The sequence below is a fragment of the Choloepus didactylus genome, chromosome 1 (assembly GCF_015220235.1).
Source record: "Choloepus didactylus isolate mChoDid1 chromosome 1, mChoDid1.pri, whole genome shotgun sequence".
In the NCBI taxonomy this organism is placed as follows: Eukaryota; Metazoa; Chordata; class Mammalia; order Pilosa; family Megalonychidae; genus Choloepus; species Choloepus didactylus.
The window spans coordinates 3,981,024-4,006,326 of NC_051307.1; the positions used below are offsets into that span (position 1 = coordinate 3,981,024).

The following is a 25,303-nucleotide window of genomic DNA, read 5'->3' on the forward strand; positions in this document are numbered from 1 at the left end:
AGTTACATGCCCGCCACCACCGAAAGCCAGGACGGAGGCCTGGGCCAGTCACCTGCAGAGACTCCGAAAGGAAGCGCCCCTGCCAGCACCTGACCTCAGCCACCTGGCTGCCGGAACTGAGAGGAAATTTCTGTTGTTTCAAGCCCCCTGGGTTTGTGGTCATTTGTCCCAGGAGACCAGGACAGCAAGTGGAGCCACCCGACGGGGTGAGACCCCCAGGAAAAGGCAGGAGGTCACACGAGCCGGCATCTCAGCAAGGATGCGGAGAGCGGCCACGGGAGGGGGCGGGAACCAAGAGCGCCCCAAGGGGTGGTCAGCTGTGTGGACGCAGTGGGGTGGCCATGGGGAGGCCTGGCCCAGAGTCGCCCTGGCTCGGCAGTCCTGCTGCTGGTGCTGGAAATGACCCCACAGTGCACACGATACACCCAACGTGCTGGTAGAGAGGGTGGCACAGCAGATAAGACACACCTGTAAACCAGGCTGAGCGCCAGCAGGCAGAGATGAAGCAGCTCTTCATAACCACCAGCGCTGTGCTCTGTGGCTCCCTGGGCACCCCTTTCTTGAGTGTGTCTAACACCCTGTACATCTGTGGACTCTTCCCGGAACATCCCCTAACAGGCTCTGCCCTGCCCCCACCCTGGCTCTCCTCCCGTCGCCACTCCCCTCCTCCCCGGTGTGGGGTCTGCATTCCAGGGCTGTGGGAACCTCGGGGCAGAGCCCGCCGTGCACCCCGAGCCAGCAGCACCCGCACACTGCCCCAGCCCTCCAAGTTGGACCAAGCAGTCGCAGTACCTCCACATTGCCCCTGGCCCTCCCCAGCCTGTCAGCTCAGCCCAAGCGCTCTCCCCACCCTGGGCACACCCGTGATGCACCTCACCTTCCCAGGGAAGCCTTCCAGAACCGTGCCCCCCACCCAGGCCTCCCAGCGCACCTGCACATGGCCCACGCACACCTCAAGGGCCAAGGGCGCATCCTGCTCCAAACCCCCTACAAATAGCACAAGACTAATGTGTCACAGATAAAAACAGGTTTTCACAAGAATGGATCGAACTTGACCGGAAACAAATCACTGCTCTAACAGGTTATGAACTCATCGTTTACAACAGCTTTGCTCATCTTGACACACACGTCTCTCCGTTTCACTGGCGTTTTCTAGTCTCCAGTGCTGGTATCTAAACTGTGGCTGGAATGCAGGCCTCTCGGGGCCAGGATCTGCGTCCGAGGCAGCCGTGTGCCTCCACGGATATGGACAGCAGCTTGCTCACAGCCTGGGGGGACTGACTCAGGCCCCCCGTAAAGCCGTGTCCGAGTCCTGACCCTGGTCCTGTGGGGCCGTCCCCTCTGCCAACAGGACCTCAGACAAGGTCATCAGGAGCTCAGGTGGGCTCCATGGTGAAGAGGGTCTCCAAAGGTCCCATTTAGATGAGGCCAAACAGTCAGGGAGGGCCTGACCCAGAGGCTGGGGGGCCTGAAAGCAGCAGAAACACAGCCTCAGTCCATCAGGAGAAGCCAGGAGAGAGGGCTCGCATGCGGAGGGCCAGCAACCTCGGCCCCAGGAGAGCCATGTGAGCCACCGCCTCAGGTGTCCATCAGAGCAGCCCGGAGGCAGAGGCCAGGCCCGTCCAGCAGGCGCCACCACGAAAGTGACAAGCCGGGGACGATCTACAGTCCCTCGTCTACTCAAGGAAAAAGAGAGAAAGAGGGAGGTGAAAGGAAAAAGTCCTTGTCTCCATAAAGGTCTGGGTAACGCACAGCTACTCAAGCCCACTCTCGCACCCTCCTGGCTTCACTCTCGCACCCACAGTGGGCCACCAAATACAGGCACGTGGCACGTGGGGAGCTCCTCTGTGCCCGAGAGACTCTTTTATGTGTGCCATTTCACAGAATCCCATAGAAACGCAGCCAGAAGGCAGTCCTAGCTGCACCACACAGGGAAGGCAACCAGGCCGGGCGGCAGGGCCTGGAGGAGACGGTGGCAAAGTGGAGTCCGGAGCTCGGCTGCCCTGAAACTCCTGGGCCAAGGCTGCACCAGCACAGACGGAGGCTTCTAGCCCTCAGCCATCTACCCAAACCTCTGCAAGTCTGCACACTGGTCATGACAGAAAAGACAAACCTTTTATAAAAGTTCTCTTCAAAAAATAGACCCCACACACACACACACACACACGGCACTAAACTCCCTTGCATGAACAATCCCTCCCAGACAAGGCTGGAGAAACAGAGCCACGTGGTGCCTTGCTGTGCTACCCTCCCCGACGTCAATCTTCTAGGATACAGCCCAGCACGAAACCTGAAGTGAAAAGCCAGGCCAGTCTAGAAACGTGTCACAGCAAGTCTAACTCTGCTACTTCACAGGCTTCAAAACCTTCCAGTGTTTGCTATGCAGTTATGCTCTAACCCAAACAGCTGCAAAGAGACCGAAAGCAAAGCATCAGTGTCTGCGTGGTTAGATGAAGTCGACAGAGCCTCGGCAGGGTCAGAGCCGCGGGGCAGCAGCCAGTTCTCCACGAATGCTTTCAGGTCCCTCACCGTCACAGCCGGTCAAACGGTGACCGAACTGCACTTGGGCCTTGGAAGCTAGAGCCGGGTATGTCCTCCTAGCGACTTGGAGACGTCGCCAAGGCCACGTGTCTCATCCCAGAACAGGGAGGGTGGAGACGTCTGCCCCTCGCCCCTGGAGAGACTGTGCTTACGTTCCAGAGGAGGGGTCCCTCCGATGGGGGGCCGGGCTGGTGCCCAGCTCTCTGTGAGCACCCAGTCTCGAGTACACACTCCTGTCCCCGGCCTGTGGCGCAGTAAACAGCTGGACCTCACAGGACCCCTCCCGGGGGAGCGGCAGGGAGAACTGCGCTGACCCAGAGGGGTGCGCTTGCTCTCGGAGTGCTCACACTCACACACTCACACCACACACTGTACACACACACCACTGCCATGTCATGCCACACACTAGACACATACACACACCACACACTAGACATACACACACCACACGCTACACATACACATACATACACATGCTACACACATACACACACAACCACAAACTACACATGCACACACATACTGACATGCCACACTACACACACCACTGATATGCCGTGCCACATACTACACACATACACATATACACACACACGAAACTACACATGCACACACACTGGCATGCCACGCTACACACATCACTGACATGCCACACCACACACATACACACACCACACACTATAGACACACACATACACACACCACATGCTACACATACGCATACCACATGCTACACACATACGTGCACACACACCACAAACTACACATGCACACACCATATACTACACACAAACATGCACGCACACTGCACATTACACAGACATCCACATATACATATCACGCACACACCAAATGTCCGGCCTTTTAGAAACGGATGTAATATTCAATTTCAAAGCAAAAGCATGGAGAAAACTGGGCAGCCAGCTTCAATTCCACTCTATTCCCCCACAACTGAATATAGAGCATCAAGCTCAACTCTGAAATCACTTCTTCCTAAAGTGGCGGGAGCAGCGTTATCCCTTCAGTTAGGCACTAAATCACAAGCAGGCCTAAGGGACAGTACACATTACCCACAGCTGTGCTGGCAGGACACCTCCAAAGAGCTTCCCTTAGCAATCAAGTGACTTCTAGACTTTAAAGGGATGCTTCCTTGGCTTTGCTTTCATTTTTAGTTTTTTAAAAGTTAAAATATGCAGGGCGGTTTGGTTTTTGCGGTTGTTTTTAAGGTTGGAGGAGCTGTTCTCCTTTGAGAAATCACAAATAAGTGACAGATCTTGAGAGAGGGCTCAGCTACCAAGAAGGGAGCCCAGGCATGGAGTGGGGGGTGGAGTTTGGGTGAACGGAGGGGCCGGTGTGCATTCATGACTTTATATTTAATATACAGAGTCAGAGAAGGAGGCAGAGGTGTGTGTGCCTCGTGTATGCACATGCATATGCACACACACGTGCCTGTGTACACACACAATCTCCAAGCTCTGTCCACTGCGGACCCGAAGCTGTGACGCCCCAAGGGTGCTGACATCAGTGTTTCAACATTTCAACATATTCTCCCATCAAAGTAACCAGAGCTCCCTAGAGAAATGGCCACACTGATTGCACGGCCAGGGAAGAGAAAGTACAAGATGAAGCCCGGAACTCATTGTGCCAGAAAATAAGGAAATGCTCAAAAAATATGAGGACATTTCAAAAGGCAGAGGAACCAGTTTGCAGGAGTTCTCCTGGCCAAATCTGGGACAACTTGAGCAACAAAATAAAGGACAGTAACAGGAACTAAAATAAGAATCCTTGCATCCAAACATATAAAGACAAAACAAATTTTTAAAATATGAGAAAGGGGAAAGCTCTAAATTACAGTAGAGTTCCAACTGAAACGTAGAGAGGAAATGATGGAAATCCAACAGCACCATTTGGCAACCACCACAGGAGTCACGGATTCAGGCAAGAATCATCACTGGATGCTAAAACCTGTGGGTGCAAACATGATGAGAAACAGGAAATGCACAGTGTTTCAAAATATATCTAACAGAGTTACTAATTACAGAGGTAAAAGAGGGCCTAGGTTTTACAGTGCTGTGCAACAAAGGGTAAAACGCAGCATCACCAGGAATGAGACAAATCGACACCAGCAATACACTGAAAAGAACGTAACGGCATCACTTCTGCATAGTCCTGCTAAAAACGCAAAGCATGAATCTGAGCCTGAGCAAGTCTCCAACAAACCCAGATAAGGGACATTCTACAAAATAACTGTCCAGGCTCTTCAAAAGCATCAAGATTATTGAAGACAAAGAAAGACTAACGAATCTTTCCAGATAAAAGAGATTGAAGAGAAATGACATGTAAACAAAGGGTGATTCCAGATTGGGTTCCAAGCCTCCCAAAAGTGTTTTTTTCTTTTGCTAGAAAGCTCATTAATGACCAATTGGCCAAAATTTGAAGACAGAAGATTGGATAATGGTATTGTATCAATGTTAGTTTCCTGATTTTGAGCATTGCAATATAACTAATTAAGAGATTATCTTCTTTTGAAATACGTACTGAAGTATTTAGCAAAAAAGAGGACGCATGTCTGCAAATTTCCCTCTCAAATGTTAAAACAAAATAGAGATGGAAACATTGATATAGATGTATAGATATGGTGTTCTAGTTTGCTAATGCTGCCGGAATGCAAAACACCAGAAATGGATCCGCTTTTATAAAAGGGGGTTATTTAGTTACACAGTTACAGTCTTAAGGCCATAAAGTTCCAAGGTAAGTCATCAACAATCGGTTACCTTCACCGGAGGATGGCCAATGGTGTCCGGAAAACCTCTGTTAGCTGGGAAGGCATGTGGCTGGCATCTGCTCCAAAGTTCTGGTTTCAAAATGGCTTCCTCCCAGGACATTCCTCTCTAGGCTTCAGCTTCTCTCCAAAATGTCAAATCAGTTGCTCTTGGGGTGTTTGTCCTCTCTTAGCTTCTCCGGAGCAAAAGTCTACTTTCAAAGGCTGTCTCCAAAATGTCTCTGTAAGCCGAAGCTCCTCTCTCAGTTCCAGTGTGTTCTTCAAAGTGTCCCTCTTGGCTGTAGCTCCTCTTCAAAATGTCACTCACAGCTGCACTAAGTTCCTTCTGTTTGTCAGCTCAGTTATATGGCTCCAGTGATTTAATTTAGACCCACTCTCAATGGATGGGGTAACACCTCCATGGAAATTATCCAATCACACTCATCACCCACAGTTGGGTGGGGCACATCTTCCCAGGAACACTCAAAGAATTACAATCTAATCAACACTGATATGTCTGCCCACACAAGATTACATCAAAGATAATGGCGTTTGGGGGACACAATATATTCAAATGGCACTTATGGAGACAGCAAACATGATAAAGCAAGTATGGTAAAATATCAACATTTGGAGAAGGTATATGGGAAGTCTGTACAATTTTTGCAACTTTGCTGTAAGTATGAAACCAACGTAAAAAGTTTTTTAAAGTTTAAAAATACTTTAGAATTGAAAACAAAATTTAAGAAAAAGCTGAGAGTTCTGGTTACAGGATGGTGCCATTCCTCTATAGAATCTCTGAACAAGTAGCAAAAACTGGCAGAGCCATTGTTCTAGTTTGCTAATGCTGCAGAATGCAAAACACCAGAGACGGATTGGCTTTTATAAAAAGGGGGTTTATTTGGCTACACAGTTACAGTCTTAGGGCCATAAAGTGTCCAAGGTAACACATCAGTAATCGGGTACCTTCACTGGAGGATGGCCAATGGCGTCCAGAAAACCTCTGTTAGCTGGGAAGGCATGTGGCTGGTGTCTGCTCCAAAGTTCTGGTTTCCAAATGGCTTTCTCCCAGGACATTCCTCTCTAGCAAGCTTGCTCCTCTTCAAAATGTCACTCACAGCTGCACTGAGTTCCTTCTATTTGAGTCAGCTCATTTATATGGCACCACTCATCAAGACCCACCCTGAATGGGTGGGGCCATGCCTCCATGGGACTATCTCATCAGAGTCATCACCCACAGCTGGGTGGGGCACATTCCAAACAAATCTAATCAGCACCAAAACATCTGCCCCACAAGACTACATCAAAGATAATGGCATTTGGGGGACACAGTACATTCAAACTGGCACAGCCGTCTTCCTCAAAACTCCAGAAAACAGTTAAAGGGTTATAGTAACTGGGCAAGTGCCAAACCAAGAAAACACAGCTTTAAAAATGGCAGGAGAACAGTGACTGTATACTTCGGATGGGCTGTATGGTATGTGAATATATCTCAATAAAACTGCAATTTCAAAAAAAATGGTAGGAAAAGCTCCTGGCACTGCAGCTGTTGCCACCCCCAAGCCCCCCACACACATTGTGGAGCTGGCCTGTCCTCCCACCGTAGGTCCCTGGCCCTGTTCCGGAAGGAGCAGAAAGACCCTGCGCACACACCAGAGTGCCTGCCCATTGGTGCCAGTGTATCTGGTGGCAGCTTCGAAGACTGAACTGGAAACTTCTCTGGTTCGCCCTCCCCTAGTTTGCCCTGCATGCAGAAGTATCTTCCTGACAGTAAGCAGTGTAAGAACCAACTAAGTCAAAGCAGCACAGGACAAAGCATTACCTGCTTTAGGTCTGTTCCAGTTTGCTAATGTTGCCGGAATGCAAAATACCAGAAATGGACTGCTTTTATAAAAGGGGGTTTTATGGTTACACAGTTACAGTCTTAAGGCCATAAAGTGTCCATCAACAAAGGGTACCTTCACTGGAGGATGGCCAATGGCATCCAGAAAACCTCTGTCAGCTGGGAAGTCATGTGGCTGGTGTCTGCTTGATCCCAGGTTGTGTTTCAAAATGGCATTCTCCAAAATGTCTGCATCAGCTTCCAACGGCCGTCTTCAAAATGTCTTTCTCAGCTCCAGCTTGCTCCTTCTGTCTGAGCTTATATAGGGCTCCAGTAAACTAATACAGCCCCAAACTGAATGGGTGGGGCCACACCTCCATGGAAATTATCCAATTAGAGTCATCACCCACAGTTGGGTGGGGCACATCTCCATGGAAACACTCAGAGGATTACAATCTAATCAACACTGATACATCTGCCCACACAAGATTGCATCAAAGATAATGGCATTTCAGGGGACATAATAAATTCAAACTGGCACAAGGTCCTACAACAGAGCACTCAGGCGGGGGATAAACTCTATTTCATAGGGAGGAGAGGGGATGCTCAGATTCCTGAAAATGGGGAAAACCTAAAGCCAGAGGCATGAACAAAACCAGGGGAAGAGGCAGGCTCAGAAAAGACTGAGACAATCCTGCACTTCACATTTGCCTCCGGCTGATCTTCTTGACAGGAAAGCTGAACTCTGAAGGAGGGCACTAGCCAATGCAGAGCCAATTCTCAACAACTGAAAAGGTGTTTTTTTGCTTTGTTTTTGTTTGCTGCTGGCACTTAAGGAAATCTCTGTCAAATCACAAACTGGATACAAACTTAAGAAACAGACAGTTCAGGGACTAAGTCCCAGGGTTAACACTTTAAATATTAAAATGTACAGTGTGCAAAAAAAGATACAGGACAAAGAAAGGAAATGATGTCCGATCCAAGGAATAAGATAAAAACACAGAAACCATCAATTAAGAGGACCAGACTTTGGAAATACTAGACAAAGACTCTAAAAAATTAATCCTTACTATGCTCAAAGAGATAAAGGAAAACACAGATAAAGACCTAAAGGCTACCAGAAAATAAGACTGAACAATATGAAAGTCTCAATAAAGAGAGGGAAATTTTTAAAAGGAGCCAAACAGAAATAATGGAATTGAAGACCACAATCATTGGAACAAAAAAATTCCCTAGAGTGTTTCAACAGCATTTGAGAGCTGGCAAAAGAAAAAAAAATCAGTGAGTTTGAGGACAAGACAACTGAAATGATTAAGGCTGAGGAGCAGAAGGAAAAAAGAATTTTAAAACATGAACAGAGTCTATGAGACCTGCTAGATGGCTCCAAACATGCCTAAATAGGCAATAAGAGGGTCCTGGAATGAGAAGAAAAAGGGAAAGGGCAGGAGGAATATCCAAAGAAATGATGGCAGACATGCATATGCACATTCGAGAATCCCAAGGAACCCCAAACAGGATAAACTCAAAGAGAACCACACCAGACGCACAGTAATCAAACTGTCCAATGCCCAGGAAAAGGAGAGAGTTCTGAAAGCTGCAAGATAAAAGCAACATGTTATATATATATACAAGGAGTCTCAATAAAATTGTCAACTCCTTATGGAGGCAAAAAGGCAGTGGGTCAAACTACTGAAAGTGCTGAAAGAAAACAACTGGCAAACGGATTTTATAGACACTGAGACTGCCTTTCAAATATGAGGGCGAGATTAAGACATTCCCTACCTAGATAAAAGCTGAAGGATTCCATCACCTCTAGACCTGCCCTACAAGCAATGCTAAAGGGAATTCTTCAGACTGAAAGGAAGGGACATTGTACAATGGTTTAAAGTAGCATAAAGAAATAAAGAACACCAGTAAAAGTAACTGTGTTAGGGTTCTCCAGGGAAACCAAACTGACAGGACACACACACACCCACACACACGTTTATTATGTAAATATTATGAGATTTATTACAGGAATTGGCTCACATGACCGTGGGAATGGGAAAGTCAAAATTCCACAGGGCAGGCCTAGGCAAAATAGGAACTCCGATGACAGTTTTCAATGAATTCCCCAGGATAAGCTGGCTGGTTGAAGCAAAGATGGAAATTCTGCCTTCTGACTGTTGAAATCATAAGTTCTCCTTTTAGGGCCTTCATCTAATTGGATGAAACTTCTCTCATTCTTGAAGGCAATCTCCTCAGTTGACTGTAGATGCAATCAGCCATAGAAGCAATCAACTTATGATTTAAATCCACAAAATGCCCTCACAGTAACAATCAGGCCAGTGCTTGCTTGACCCAACAACGGACATCATAACCTATAAGTGGACACATGAACTTAACTATCACAGTCCACCTTTGTCAACTTGGCACCCATTAACATCTCCTTAAACCATACTTAATCTCTAAATAAAAACAAGTCATATTTTCACCTAACAATACTCAGTCATCCTGCATTTAACCAGAAAAGCAGTAACTCTTTCCCAAGAAGAGGATGCAAGTCCTTGGGTATTCGTCACTCTTAAACTTGATACCCTTTAAGTTAAATACTATGACATAAAGTTAAATCAACTTATGTTATATGATAAGGGGATAAATTAGGAGGGAAAGTAAGATATTTTTTAAATATACACACATATTCACAACAAAACAATGAAGAAATATTCATAACATTGTTTCTGTAACTGGAAATGTGAACATAGCTCATATTTATGACTACTTTCTTCCACTACCCACTCCATATTCCCTTTACCCTCAACACACACATCAGCTGGCTGTCGTTCTTTGCCTGGTGGGGTGACCCAAACCTTCATTCCTGACGTTTCTGGGCAACTGGTAGTTCTGCCTGGATTGCGCTGTTGCAGTTTCCATTGATGTTAACCACAGGGCCTGGTAGTACTAAGAGATGCTCTAGGGGATCTCCTGTAGTCCAGGAAAACTCTTCTTTACCTCCACTGTGTAGTTGTAGTCCTATTTCCCCTCAATAGTCAGGATCAATCACACCAGCCAGTATAGTAATCCCCTTCCTTGCCTGTTGATTTAGAGGCATGAGAAGCCCAAAGTGACGAGGTGGCAGTTTTAACTTACAGTTCAATGGAATTATTGTTGTGTTTCCTGGTGGAAGCACTCTTCCTTTTGGAACTAAAACTTGTACACCAACAGAGCTTAAGCTTGCAGGGACAGGAAGCAAAAATTTACCTAGTGGATCACTAGGAGTGATAGTGAGTTGTGCCACTCCCATTTCCACACCTCGATTCTGGACCCGTGAATCCCGGCTATGGAAGAAACAGCACCATAGAGTGGATGCCAATTCTGAGGATACACGGCCTCCTGGAGAACACTGCCCCAGCTCTGCAAGGTACTGCCACCTAGTTGGTGCTGTAATTGAGCCTTCAAAAGGCCATTCCACCATTCTATCAACCAGCTGCCTCTGGATGATGGGGAACATGGTAAAACCAGAGAATTCCATGAGCATGTGCCTATTCTTGCACTTCATTTGCTGTGAAGCAGGTTCCTTGACCAGAACCAATGCTGTATGAAATACCATGATGGTGGATAAGGCATTCTATAAGTCCACAAGAGGTAGTTTTGGCAGAAACATTGCATGCAGAGAAGGCAAACCCACATCCGGTATATGTATCTATTCCAGATAAAACAAAACACTGCCCCTTCCTTAATGGAAGTGGTCCAATGTCATCAACCTTCCACCAGGTAGCAGGCTGATCACCTCAGGGAATGATGCCATATTGGGGACTGAGTGTGGGCCTCTGCCGCTGGCAGACTGGGCACTCAGCAGTGGCTGTAGCCAGGTCAGCCTTAGTGAGTGGAAGTCCATGTTGCTGAGCCCGTGCATAATCTCCATCCCCACCACCATGACCACTTTGTTCGTGAGCCTATTGGGCAGTGACAGGAGCGGCTGGTGAAAGAGGCCAAAAGGTATTCATAGAATGGGTTGTCCTATCCACTTGATTATTAAAATCATCCTCTGCTGAAGTCACCCTCTGGTAAGCATTCACATGGGACACAAATATCTCCATGTTTTTTTGTCCACTCAGAAGGATCTATCCACATATCTCTCCCCACACCTATTTATCACCAATTTCCTAAGGATGTTCTTTCCAAGTCCCAGACTACCCAGCCAAAACATTGGCCACAAACCACAAATCAGTATACAAACACACCTCTGGCTATTTCTCCTTCCAAGCAAAATGAACAAGCAGTTGCACTGTTGGAAGCTCCACCCACTAGGAGGATTTCCCTTCACCATTGTCCTTCAGGGATGTCCCAGAAAGGGGCTATAGTGCTGCAGATGTCAACTTTCAGGTGGTACCTGTTTATTGTGCAGAACTGTCTGTAAACTAGGTGTGATTTTTCTCTTCTTCACTCAATTGATTGTAGGAACTCCCCAACAGGACATAGCTCTGGGCTGGGAAAGAGAAGAAAAGGTGGCAGGAGTGGGGGCCATAGGCATTTGGGCCACTTCCTCATGTGAATTACTTGTGTTTCAGGGTCTGCTTGAGCCTGATCTTGTATATAACACTTCCATTTGATGATGGAGTGCTGCTGTGCGTGCCCAAATTTATGGCTTGGTGAGTCAGACAACACCCAGCTCATGATAGGCAACTCAAGCCTCACTGTAACTCAGTGGCCCATGGTTAAGCGTTTGGTCTCTATTAAGGCCCAGTAGCAGTACAAAACCTGTTTGTCCAAAGGGGAGTGGCCTTTTTCTGAAGAGGATAGCCAAGCTATGCTCCAAAATCCTAAGGGTCTTCACTGTGACTCTCCCACAGAGTTCTGTCAAAGGATCCATGCAGCATCTCTATTTGCCAATGATATTTCCATCACCATTGGATCTGCTGGATCATACAGCCCAAGTGACAGAGCAGCTTGCATAGCAGCCTGGACCTGTTGCAGAGCCTCCTCTTATTCCAGTCCTAACTCAAAACTAGTAGTTTTTTTAGGTCACTTGGTAAATGAGCCAGAGTAGCACACCCAAATGAAGAATATGTTGCTTCCAAACTTCAAAGAGGCCAACTAGGCATTGTGCCTCCTTTTTGGTTGTAGAAGAGGCCAGATAGAACAGCTTACCCTTCACCATAGAAGGGATATCTCAACATGCCCCACACTACTGGAAACCCAGAAATTTTACAATGGTGGAAGGCCCACGGATTTCTGTTGTATTTATCTCCCACCATCTAGAGCAGTTGCTACTTCTTGCTCACTAGGACCAATCAGCATAATGTCATCAATATAATGGATCAGTGAAATGTCTTGTTGGATGAAGAGAGGATCAGGGTTCCTATGGACTAGATTATGACACGGGGCTGGAGAGCTAATATACCCCTGAGATAGAACAGTGAAGCTGTACTGCTGGCCTTGCCAACTGAATGCAAACTGTTTCAGGTGATCTTTACTAACAGGTATTGAGAAAAAAGCACTTGCCAGCTCAATAGCTGCATATCAAGTATGAGGGGATGTGTTGATTTGTTCAAGCAATGATACCAAATCTGAAATAGCAGCTGCAACTGGGGTCAACACCCTCTTAAATTTACAATAATCTACTGTCATCCTCCAAGATCTGTCTGTTTTCTGCACACACCTATGCATCCTTCAAGTCCTTGATGGTGGTACTAATCACTGCAATCCCTCCAGGAATACAGTAGCAATTTTGGTTTACTATTTTGCTAGGTAGCAGAACTTTTAGTGGCTTCCACTTGGCCTTTCCTACCATAATAACCATCACTCCATAAGTCAGGGAACCAATGTGGGGATTCTACCAGTTGCCAGGTAGGTTTATTCCAATTATGCTTTCCAGAACTGGGTCAATAATCACAGAACGGGTTTGGGGACCAACTGAATCTACTGTGAGATGGACCTGAGCTAAAACTCCATTGACCACCTGACCTCCATGTGCCCCTCCTCTTGACTGGTGGACTACAGTGACGTTTTGGTCTTCCTGGAATTAATGTCAGTTTAGAGCCAGTGTCTAATAATCACAGAAACATCTGATAATTTCCTTTTCCCCAATGCACAGTCACCCTAGTAAAAGCCGTAGGTCTCTTTGGAGAATGCTGGGAGAAAGATTAACAGTACAAATTTTTGGCAGTGTAGCAGGGTCCTTCTGGAGCCAAGGGGACCCATCTTCCTTTCATTCAAGGGGTTCCGGGTCTATAAACTGTCTCAAGTCTGGAAATTGATTGAGGGGCTATGACTCTGTTTTTGTGATTCAAGTTAGACTATTGTTCACTTGACCTAGAACTCTGCTTATAGAGATCAAGTAAAAATTTAGCAGAAGAATGCCCATCTATTTTACTTCTAGGTACCCCATGATCTACTAGCCACCACCATAGGATCCGCAAGTCAGACTATAATTATGGCTTTGACTTTGCTGCCCCTTATGGTAGCCATGTCCACCCTGTCTTTGGTGATTAAGTGCTGCCACTTTGGTTTCTGCCAATGCAGGATTTGATCATCCCCACTATGTTTAAGGATCCAATTTCAGTGGCAGAACTTCCTGCAGTGACCATCTAGCTCTTCAGGGATGATGGACTTGCTGCCACAGATTTATTCCTCACAGTCCTGCTGAAAGGTGTGCCCTCTGGACATTCCTGTGGTGGGTGAGTAGGTCTTCCATGATAAATCCATTCTAACATTCCAATCTCTCTGAGCCTTCTAATCCCCTTATCTACATTATACCAGGGAAGCTTGGGCATTTGGACTTCAGGCAATAAGGGCTACCTTTTGGTCCATGCTTCAGCAAAAGACCTAAATGAACCCTTTCTAACTCTTTCTAACCATTCAAGCTACAACACTGAATCCAGAATCTCTGCTTAAGGGGCCCATATTATGAAATTCAGTCTGTTCCAACTTTATATGTTCCTTCTACCATTTTCCCATACCCTCAATATCCATTCCCACACATATTCCCAATTTCTGTCTCTATAAACTGGAAATCCATGCAGTTCTTTTGAAGTGTAGTGCACCTCCTCATGGGTCATGCTCTTTTCCTCACCTTTCAGGGCCTGTTGGGACTTCAGTCTAGTTACAGGTCTGGAAAAAAGAGGGGTGGTGGGGGTGGGCCATGAGACTCTTCATGAATTAGAAGTGACTTGCAAACCAATTCCTCAGGGCATTCCATGGCAGTTTCATCTGATGAAACAAGATTAACCTCTCAGGGGAGGTGGTTAGAGGTTTATCAGGCAAAGGAGGGTTAATCTCTTCAGGTGGAGGTTAGGTGGCTGTTTCCTCAGAGCAGGCCATGACAGGTTTGTCTGGGAAAGAAGACTCAGCAGAATCTAGGGTTTCAATGTCCCCACCACAGTCATCATCAATCCACATGTCTCCATTCCAATTCTCAGGATCCCGTTCCTTCCCAATCAATGCCCTCACTTTAACAGAAGACACCATCCAAGGTCAGGAATTCAATGTACATTGTAAATTCAACCACTCATGCAACGAGACTCTGGGTCTGATTTTCCTAAGTGTCAAATCTCCGGCTATATGAAATAAGAGTTTCTTTCAGGGCACACATATAAACTTGCAAGTCTTTCATGTGCTGCTTGAGGTGAGAATTTGAAGCCTTGAGCTCATCCATTTCTTAACAACTGTATCCACTGTATTAGGAATAACCACCCAACATCTTTATACTTTTTAATTCCACAAAATGCTATTAAGGTGTCAAATAGACTATCACCCACAGCCTTGCCTCTTATAAGCATTTGAGTGGCAGTAACCAATGGTGATATTTTGTGTATCTCTATTGCCAATTCAAACTGGAATGCCAGTTTCATCTTGATCATTTGAAATGGACTCATTAGTGCATTTGAATCTACTCAGATTAGAGAACCATTTCCAAAAACCCCAGAAGCAACTCAGCAATCTTATCCTTAAGATTCTATTTCTCAAGAACGATTCCCAGTACCAAATCTGTATTAGTCAGGGTTCTCCAGGGAAACAACCAACAGGAAATATATAAATATTTCACGTAAATATTATGAGATTTATTTTAAGAATTGACTCAGATGACCATGGGGATGGACAAGTCTGAATTCTGTAGGACAGGTTGAAAGCTGGGAACTATGATGAAGGTTTTCAATGAATTCCCCAGAAGCTGGCTGGCTGGCTGAAGTAGGGCTGGAAATTCTTCTTTCTGACAGGTGAAGTCATCAGTTCTCCTTTTAAGGCATTCAACTGACTGGACGAAACATCTCTCATTGCTGAAGGCAATCTCTTTTATTGACTGTAGACGGCATCAGCCATAGATGCAATCAACTGACTAATGATTTAAATCCATGAAATACCCTCACAGTAACAAACAAACCAGCAATTCCTTTACCAAATAACTGGACACATTACCTGGTGAAGCTGATGCACTAAGTTAACCGTGACAGTAACCACATGGGTGCTTATAAATCCAGGATCATGGTGTATTTTTTGGTATGTAACTCTACTTTTTACTTACCTCTTACAGGTTCAAAAATGCAAATGCATAAAAAGCATGATAACTCTATGGTTTGGGACATACAATGAATAAAGATATAATTTGTAACAAGTACAACCAAAAATGGGGGGATGCAGTGTGTTCTAGTTTGCTAATGCTGTTGGAATGCAAAACACCAGAAATGGATTGCTTTTATAAAGGGGGGTTATTTGGTTACAAAGTTACAGTCTTAAGGCCATAAAGTGTCCAAGATAAGTCATCAACAATCAGCTACCTTCACTGAAGGATGGCCAATGGTGTCCGGAAAACCTCTGTTAGCTGGGAAGGCACGTGGGTCATGTCTGCTCCAGAGTTCTGGTTTCAAAATGGCTTTCTCCCAGGATGTTCCTCTCTAGGATGCAGTTCCTCAAAAATGTCATTCTTAGTTGCACTTATTTGTCCTCTCTTAGGGTCTCCAGAGCAAGAGTCTGCTTTCAATGGCCATCTTCAAAATGTCTTTCATCTGCAGCTCCTATGCTTTCTTCAAAATGTCCCTCTTGGCTGTAGCTCCTCTTCAAAACATCACTCACAGCTACACTGTAGCAAGCTTGCTCCTTCTGTCTGATCTTATATAGTGCACCAGTAATTTAATTCAGACCCACCCAATGGGTGGCCAACACCTCCATGGAAATTATCCAATCAGAGTTATCACCCACAGTTGGGTGGGGCACATTCAAAAGAAACACTCAAAGAATTACAATCTAATCAACACTGATAACGTCTGCCCACACAAGATTACATCAAAGATAATGGCATTTGGGGACACAGTATATTCAAACTGGCACACAGTGGTACAGGAAGAGTGTTTATGTAGGCTATTAAAGTTAAGCTGGCTTCAAATTAATCTTAATTAAGTTGGTATCAAATCTACCAGATCTTATATTTAAGCCCCATGGGGCAAATGATTGTCGTACACACTTAGAACCATTTTGCATGGTCTCATTTGAGATAAGTGGTGTAAGAATCTTGATTTTTTTACATTTGGAAAAATTGAATAAAAATGAAAATAAATTGTTTTGTTTTTTCCTAAAAAAATAAAAAAAAAAAAAAATAAGCCCCATAGTAACCACAAAGAAAATATATATACAGAAAGAAAGGAGAAGGGAATCAAAATGGTACAATACAAAAAGTCAAATAAATATGAAAGCAGGAATCAACTGCTTGACCAAGAGACAAAAAAGGTATAGGACTTGCAAAGATCTCAGAGCAAAATGCAGAAGTCCCACATTATCAGTAGTTACTTTAAATATAAAATGGGTTAAACTCTCCAGTCAAATGGCAGAGTAGATAAAAAGCATGACTCAACTATGTGCTCTTTCTAAGAGACTCATCTTAATTTCAAAGACACAAGTAGGTTGAAAGTCAAAGGATGGAAAAATATATACCACGTAAATAATAACCAAAAGACAGCCAAGGTAGCTATATTAAAATCAGATAAAATAGACTTTAAGTCAAAAACTATCATGAGGGACAAAGAGGGTCACTATATACATACTGATAAAGGGGCCAACTGAACAAGAAGACATAACAATGATAAAATATATGCACCTGTGTTGGTTTGAATCTATTACACCCCCACAAAAGCCATGTTCTTTAATGCAATCTTGCAGGGGCAGACTTATTATGGGTGGGATCTTTTGATTAGGTTGTCTCCATGGAGATGTGACCCACCCAACTGTGGGTGAAGCCTTTTGATTGGATTATTTCCATGGAGAGGTGTGTGCTGGTTTGGATGTATTATGTCCCCCAAAATGCCATTATCTTTGATACAGTCTTGTGTGGGCAGGAAATGTATTGGTGTTGACTGGGTTGGAGACTTTTGATTGGATGTTTCCGTGGAGATGTGATCACTCAACTGTGGGCGAGATCTTTCATTGGATGGTTTCCATGGAGGTGTGGCCCCGCCCATTCAGCATGGGCCTTGACTAATTTACTGGAGCACTATATAAACTCAGATAGAAGGAGTGAGCTTGCTACAGCCAAGAGGAACTTTGGCTTTGAAGAACACACAGGAACTGAGAGAGGACCTTTAGCTTACAGAGACATTTTGAAGATGGCCTTTGAAAGCAGACTTTTGCTCTGGAGAAGCTAAGGGAGGACAAGCACCCAAAGAGCAACTAAGAGTGACATTTTTGAAGAGCAGCTGCAGCCTAGAGAGGAACGTCCTGGGAGAAAGCCATTTTGAAACCAGAACTTTGGAGCAGACGCCAGCCACGTGCCTTCCCAGCTAACAGAGGTTTTCTGGGTGCCATTGGCCATCCTCCAGTGAAGGTACCCGATTGCTGATGTGTTACCTTGGACCCTTTATGGCCTTAAGACTGTAACTGTGTAACCAAATAAACCCCCTTTATAAAAGCCGATCCATTTCTGGTGTTTTGCAAAAAGGCAGCATTAGCAAACTGGAACAAGGAGTGACCCAGCCCATTCAAGGTGGGTCTTGATTAGATTAGTGTACTAGAGCCCTTAAGAGAGCACAGGGGCCAACACAGACTCAGACGCTTGGAGATGCAGGCAGAAAGACATTTGGAGATGCTAAGCTAAGAGATTGTGCCAGTTTGAACGTATTGTGTTCCCCAAAACGCCAGTATCTTTGATGCAATCTTGTGGGGGCAGACGTACTAATGTTGATTAGATTGGAATTCTTTGATTGAGTGTTTCCATGAAGATGTGACTCAATAAACTGTGAGTGAAACATTTGACTGGATGGTTTCCACGGAGGTGTTGCCCCGCCCATTCAGGGTGGGTGTTGACTGGATCAATGGAGTGCTATAACAGAATTCTGAGACAGAAGGACCAGAAAGCAACTGAGAGTGACATTTTGAAGAGGAGCTGCAGCTAAGTGAGGACAAAAAGCCCCAAGAGCAACATTTTGGAAAATGCCATTTTGAAATCTAACTAGGAGCAAGTGAATGCCAGCCACAAGTCTTCCGAGCTAACAGAGGTTTTCTGGATGCCGATGGCCATCCTTCAGTGAAAGTACCCCCTTACCTTGGACACTTTATGGCCTTAAGATGGTAACTTTGTAACCAAATAAACCCCCTTTATAAAAGCCAATCCATTTCTGGTATTTTGCATAACAGGCAGCATCAGCAAATTGGAACAGAGAAGAAGTGCATAGTTTGCCCCAGAGGAACTAACAGAGGACCCCTAGATGCTGAGAGAGAAATGCCTTGGGAGAAAAAGCAAGGATGCACAGGAGCTTAGAGAGAGAAGCTAAGAGAGACAGAAGCCCAGAGACATTTTGGAGAAAGCCATTTTGAAACCAGAACCAGGGAGCAAAGGACCAGCGGACACCAGCCACATGCCTTCCCAGCTGACAGAGGTGTTCCAGATGCCATTGGCCTTTCTTCAGTGAAGGTGTCCTCTTGTTGATGCCTTAGTTTGGACACTTGTATTGCCTTAGAACTATAAACCTATAACCTAATAAATCCCTTTTATAAAAGCCTATCCATTTCTGGTTTTTGCATAGCAGCAGTTTTAGCAAACTGGAAGAGCACCTAATCGCAGAGTCCCCAAAATACATGAAGCAAATATTGACAGACTTGAAGGGAAAAGTAGATGGTTCTACATAAATAGACTTCAATAAACCATTTTCTATAATGGATAGAACATCAAGACAGAAGATCAATAAGGGAACGGAAGACTAGAACAATACTCTAAACCAGCCAGATGCAGTATACCTACATAGAACACTTCACTCGACAGGAGCAGAATATACACATCCATCTCTAGTGCATACAGATCATACATTAGGTCACAAAACCATCTCAACAAATTTAAAAATATTGCAAAAGTAATTTCTCAAACACAATGGAAGGAAGTTAGAAATCAATAAAAGGGAAATTAGGAAATATCATAAGAACGAAAATTAAAACACAACATACTGAAACTTATGGGATGGAACAAAAGCAGTGATGAAAGGAAAATTTATAGCTCCAAATGCTTAAATTAAAAAGGAAGAAAGATCTCAAATCAGAGACTTAACCTCAGAAGTGGAGGGCCTGGGGAAAAAAAAAGAAACTAAACACAAAGTGAGCAGGACAAAGGAAATAACAAAGATTTGAGCAGAATTAAAGAAATGGAGAATTTTTAAAGAGAGAACCAACAAGACCAAAAGTTGATTCTTTGAAAAGATCAAACCTGTAGCTAGACTGATAAAAAAGAGAGGACACAACTAAAGTCAGAAAGAAAAGGGGGGACATTACTGACCCCACTGAAATAAAAAGGATTATGAGAGGATACGATGAACAACAGTACAGGCCAACAAATTAGACAACCTAGATGAAATGGACCAATTATAAGTAAAGGGATTGAATCAGCCATCAAAAACCTCCCAACAAAGAAAAGCCCAGGACCAAATTGCTTCACAGGTGAATTCTACCAAACATTCCAAGAAGAGTACCAATCCTGCTCAAACTTTTCCAAAAATCTGAACAAGAGGGAACACTACCTAACTCAAATTATGAAGACAATATCACCTTAATACCAAAGCCTGATAAATATACTACAAGAAAAGAAAACTACAGACCAATCTCTCTAATGAATATAAATGCAAAAATTCTCAAAAAAAATTTTTGAAATATAATCCAACAGCACATTAAAAGCATTATACACCATGACCAAGTGGATTTTATTCTGGGTATGCAAGAGTGGTTCAACACAAGAAAATCAATTAATGTTATATACCACATGAGCAAATCAAAAGAGAAAAACCATGTGATCATCTTGATCAGTACAGAAAAGGCATCTGACAAAATCCTGCATCCTTTTTTGATAAAAACTCTTCAAAAGGTAGGAATTGAAGGAAAATTCCCCAACATGATAAAGGGCATCTATGAAAAACCCACAGCAGCTAACATCTTACTCAACAGTGACAGACCGAAAGCTTTCCCACTGAGACTGGGAACAAGACAATGATGCTCACTGTCACCACTATTACTAAGCATTGTTCTAGAAGTTCAAGCAAGAGCAATTAGACAAGAAAAAGAAATAAAAGGCATACAAATCAGAAAGGAAGAAGTAAAATTTTCACTATTTGCAAATGATATGATCCTGTATTTAGAAAGTCCCAAAAAATCTAGGACAAAGCTAATAAATGAGTTCAGCAAAGTGGCAGGATATAAGATCAACATTCAAAAATCTGTACTGTTTCTGTACACTAGTAATTAGTTATCTGATGAGAAAATCAAGAAAAAAAATTCCATTTACAATAGCAAGTAAAAGAATCAAATATTTTGAAATAAACTTAACCACGAATGTAAAGGATCTATATTCAGAAAACTACAAAGCATTGCTAAAAGAAAGCAAAGAACTAAATAAATGGAAAGACATTCCATGTTCATGGATTGGAAGGCTAAATGTCATTAAGATGTCAATTCTACTCAGTTGATCTACAGATTCAATGCAATACCAATCAAAATTCCAACAGCCTACTTTGCAGAAATGGAAAAGATAATCATCAAATTCATCCGGAAGAGTAAGGGGCCTCAAATAGCCAAAACCATCTTGAAAAAGAATGAAGTGGGAAGACTTATGCTTTCTGACTTCAAAGCATATTATAATGGGACCCTGTTCAAACCAGCACGGTACTGGCATAAAGATAGACATGTGACCAATGGAGTTGAATTCAGAGTTCAGAAATAGACCCTCAGATCTATGATCAATTGAGTTTTGACAAGGCTCCCAAGTCTACTCAACTGGGACCAAACAGATCTTCAATAAAAGGTGCTGGGGGAACTGGATATCCATATCCAAAAGAGTGAAAGAGGGCCCTGATCTTACTCACCACACAAAAATTATTAACTCAAAATGGATCAGACAAAAACATGAAATGGGCAGAATCTAACAGGCTGGCATTTTAGTATTTTTGAGCATTCTAGCCCAGGCAGACTTGAAGAATGGGACAATTTGTCAGAAAAGACCCCGATGTGAACAGATCAGTTGAGCCCAGTCCGGACTCAGCAACCACGGCTGAGTCTGGGGAGGACACGACGACTTCAGGACGGTGGCCGGCTAGGGAGGCTCTCCCAGCTAGAGCTCCCCTAGGGTATGTCCTCAGAGAGGGGGTTCCCAACTCACCAGAGATGATGTAAGTCCTGCCTTAGCGGTGATCTCTTCAACCCCGCCATGCTAGATTTTAATATTTTTGCATTTAGCTTCAGAATAATCTATGTATGTGGCATTTCAGGTGTCTGCATTACTAAGAAAAATTGGCAAATTAGTCTTAGATTCCAATTTAAAATATATAATTGAGTTATTGCTTTTAGACATGATTTTTTGTGTTGAAATGTGTAAGAGATGTTTACTAAGATTATAAACATTCCTTCAGGTGTTCAAGTTTACTGATCACCGGGCACTCTGCCAGGCCCTGGGGATACAGCAGAAGCCAAAACCCAGTTCTCTGATCCCACAACACCCACTTCCTAAGCACTGAGATTCACTGCATGCGTAATGTTCGTTTATTAAATCTACTAGCTAAGGAATTACTCAAGATGGTTTTATTGTTTGGTTCGATGTTTCAGGTACTAGAAAAGATAACTGAATCTACCAAATTTAAGACCATGGTTCAAAATGGGCAAGTTCTGAAACTAGACAGAGGTGGTGATTGTACTCAATGCCACCAAATTGTACACTTGAAAATGGTTTATTGCATATTAAGTGAATTTCACCTCAATAATTTAGGCTGTAAATAGGACAGATCATTGAAGATGGGACATTTAGTCATATCAACTTGAGCTGACCAAAGACTGTATTAAAGGGGAGGGCTACACTTTATTAAACTTATAAATAGTATAGCAAGATTTGTAAAATCTACATAAAAGCCTAGAGAATGACCAGGACTGGGAATGTGGAACTTTAATAAATGTCATTTAAAAGGTAATAACTTCAAATAATCTTTTTTGTGCACAAAAGTCTCCCTTTTCAAAGGCAAGAAACATTAGAAGCTAATGATGCTTTTTATCCACAATAATTAAAAATGGAAACAGAACCTAGATGTGCAATCACAGGGGTACAGTGAAATCAATCACAAGTATCCATCACGCAATCTTTAACCATGATGGCTCAATTCAAAGGCAGCTGGAAAAGAGCCCACGGTCGAATGTCAAATGGAAAGGTGAGGAACACAATTTCACAGGCATGTGACTGGGCCAGCCAGCCGTCTGCTCCACAGATGTTCACTGAAGGACTGCTCCATGCCAGGCTCTGTTCTGAGTGATGAGGATGGAGGAGCAAATACAACCACGTCCCCGCTGCCGAGCAACAACTGTATGAGAGCTTTGTGAAGTACTGTGGACTAGTCTGAGGAGAAGAGACATCTCTCCTGGTACCAGGTCATCTAACCCAAGAGCATGGGAGCCTCTTCATTTGTTCAGATTCTTTTCCAGGTCCTTTATTTAGTCTCACCATCTTCTTCATATAGGCCGTCTGTATTCTTGGTTAGATTAATTCCTAAACATTTTATGGTTTTTCTTGCTACTGGCAAAAGTATCTCACTGTAAGCTCACTTTCTGGTGGATTACTGTCATACAAAATGACACTGGTTTGTGTAGAGTGAACTTATACCTGCCAACTTTGCTGGACTTTCCTAAGTTCTAACAGTTTATGGCGATTAGGCTGGTTTCTCTTGGTGGAGGTCTTCATCTATAAACAATGCAGGTGGTAAAAACCTACTCTCAAGTGTAGATGGAGGAATAAAGGTCCATCAACAGCTATAATACCCTGAAGAGTCATGAAATACCCAATTTCAAAATACTCCAAGAGGCCACAGTGACACTGCCACAGAGGGCACCAGTGCGTGGGCAGGGGTGCAGGCCGGTGACCAGAAGAAAGCAGGTGCTGGACTTGCAGGGCCTAAGCACAACGCGAACGACATGAGGCCATGGGCTTCAGACACTTTTACAAAGCATCTCTGAACAATCAAATCCTGAACAGATTCGAAGTGCTGGTGGTGTCTTGGTGCTGCTCTCCCAACGCCTGCTAAGTGTAATCATCATGTTTTCTGTTGTCTCCCATGGGCAAACAGACTCTTTGTCAAAGCGACAAGTGCTCCCAAAACCCAGCCTCTAGAGGGCTGGCACCACCAGCGCCTGAAGGTGCTCTGTCAGTGCTGTCTCCAGTTGGTACCATCAGAGCAAGGACAGGAAAGTGTGTGTGGGGGGGATCCCTTCTAGTGTACAACACATGCCAGGACCTCTCCGGGGCACTTTTAAAACAGGTCCGTAAATCCTCAGACGCTCTTTCCACCAGGAGCAGGGGTCTCTGTCACAGTAGGAAGTGATGAGGTGCGGCTCCCTGGCTGAGTCCTGAGTGGCGGAGCAGCTGTGGCCTGGAGCAGGGCACTCCTCCTGCAGCCCTGAGGTCCTGCGAAGAAGCGCGAGGACCCGGAAGCCTCCAGGAGAGCCCACAGTCAGGGGTGCCCATCAGCTGTCCCAGCATCAACTGCCAGAGAGGAGAAAACGCCTCCGGACGCCAGGTCCCGGCCATCCAGCCACCCCTGTCCCCAGGCCTTCCCAGCTGAGGACGCGACATTGCAGGGCAGAGGAGGCCTTCCGGCTGCCCTGGGCCCAGGGACCTGGGAGCACAGGAGCCACAGGGAACCTCGGGTCCCACCAGCAGTGACAGAGCCCTGTCACAGGTGCTCCGTAACAGTGAGATAAGGTTCTCCATCCTCACCTTACCAATGAGAAAACAGACGTACAATGAGGCTAACCAACTCTGTGGGATCCACCTGTCAGGCTCCAAAGCCCTGCTGTTTCTTCTACATAACCTCTTTTCTGATAATAAAATGGCTCTATTTATATGATAACTATAAAACTCATAAAGAAATCAGGACACTGTTTGCCAACTGGACAGTTTTGGTGTCTCCAAATGCTGATTTCATCGAGTCAATCTATGAGTTCCAGTGCTCTTCAAACATGAAACACTACTTCGGCCTCGAGGAGAAATGAGCCCCCCAGGTAAACACGGCCAGCAGCTTCCAATCAGGACAAAGGGGACCACGTGCGAGTCTGCTCTGTAACCGCTGACAAGAGGCTAAAGAAATGCTCAAGGGTTAGAAGTCAGCATCCCCAAAGTGCCTTAACAAACTATCGGGGAGAAAGGACACTGCTCTTTTGTGCCCCATTAGCAACTGTAAGAAAGATGTTGCACACATATGGATAGAATATTAAGGACCCTTGATAGTATCCCCAAGCAAACAAGGGTTAAAACATTAAAAAACAAAGATACTGGTTGCAGTGGTAAAGATCATTTTCCTAAATTTCACTTTGAAAAAGAGTCATTTAGCTTCCAATCCCACAACTAATTTTACAGAAAGACCAGCTGCCTCGCTGGCGCGTGGGTACCACACCTCCCCACAGCCACCATTCCCAACCTCCCACCCCTCAGGTCCATCCTCCACAACTGCAGCCCCAATGATTTGTTTGAAACTTGCTTCTTTCCCTTTATTGCCAGTTTTCAGAATTACACGTTGATTCCTAGTGTCCTCCAATAGTCAACCAGCAAGGCTGTCTTTAGTACATTATGATCTCATGGATTTGGAAATGTTTTTAACAAGTACAAATGGATGGACAGACAGGCGGATGGCGATAAACAGATGGGTAGGAAGACAGATTTAATGTTCCAAACTATTCCATCTTTGGCCAACGCAAGCCATGTC

General features: G+C 44.4%; 1 protein-coding gene across 4 annotated transcripts in view; it reads right to left on the reverse strand.

The window, feature by feature from the left end:
- Window positions 1-25,303, reverse strand: part of PKNOX1 (PBX/knotted 1 homeobox 1) — a 97,472-nt gene that overhangs the window by 63,276 nt on the left and 8,893 nt on the right. The window contains exon 1 of one of the 4 annotated variants that reach the window (XM_037831069.1): window positions 469-707. The exons of the other annotated variants lie outside the window; for them this stretch is intronic. The gene's annotated coding sequence lies outside the window, so the exon portion shown is untranslated. Of the gene's footprint in view, window positions 1-468; window positions 708-25,303 lie in introns of those variants that run through there. 4 annotated transcript variants of the gene reach the window in all.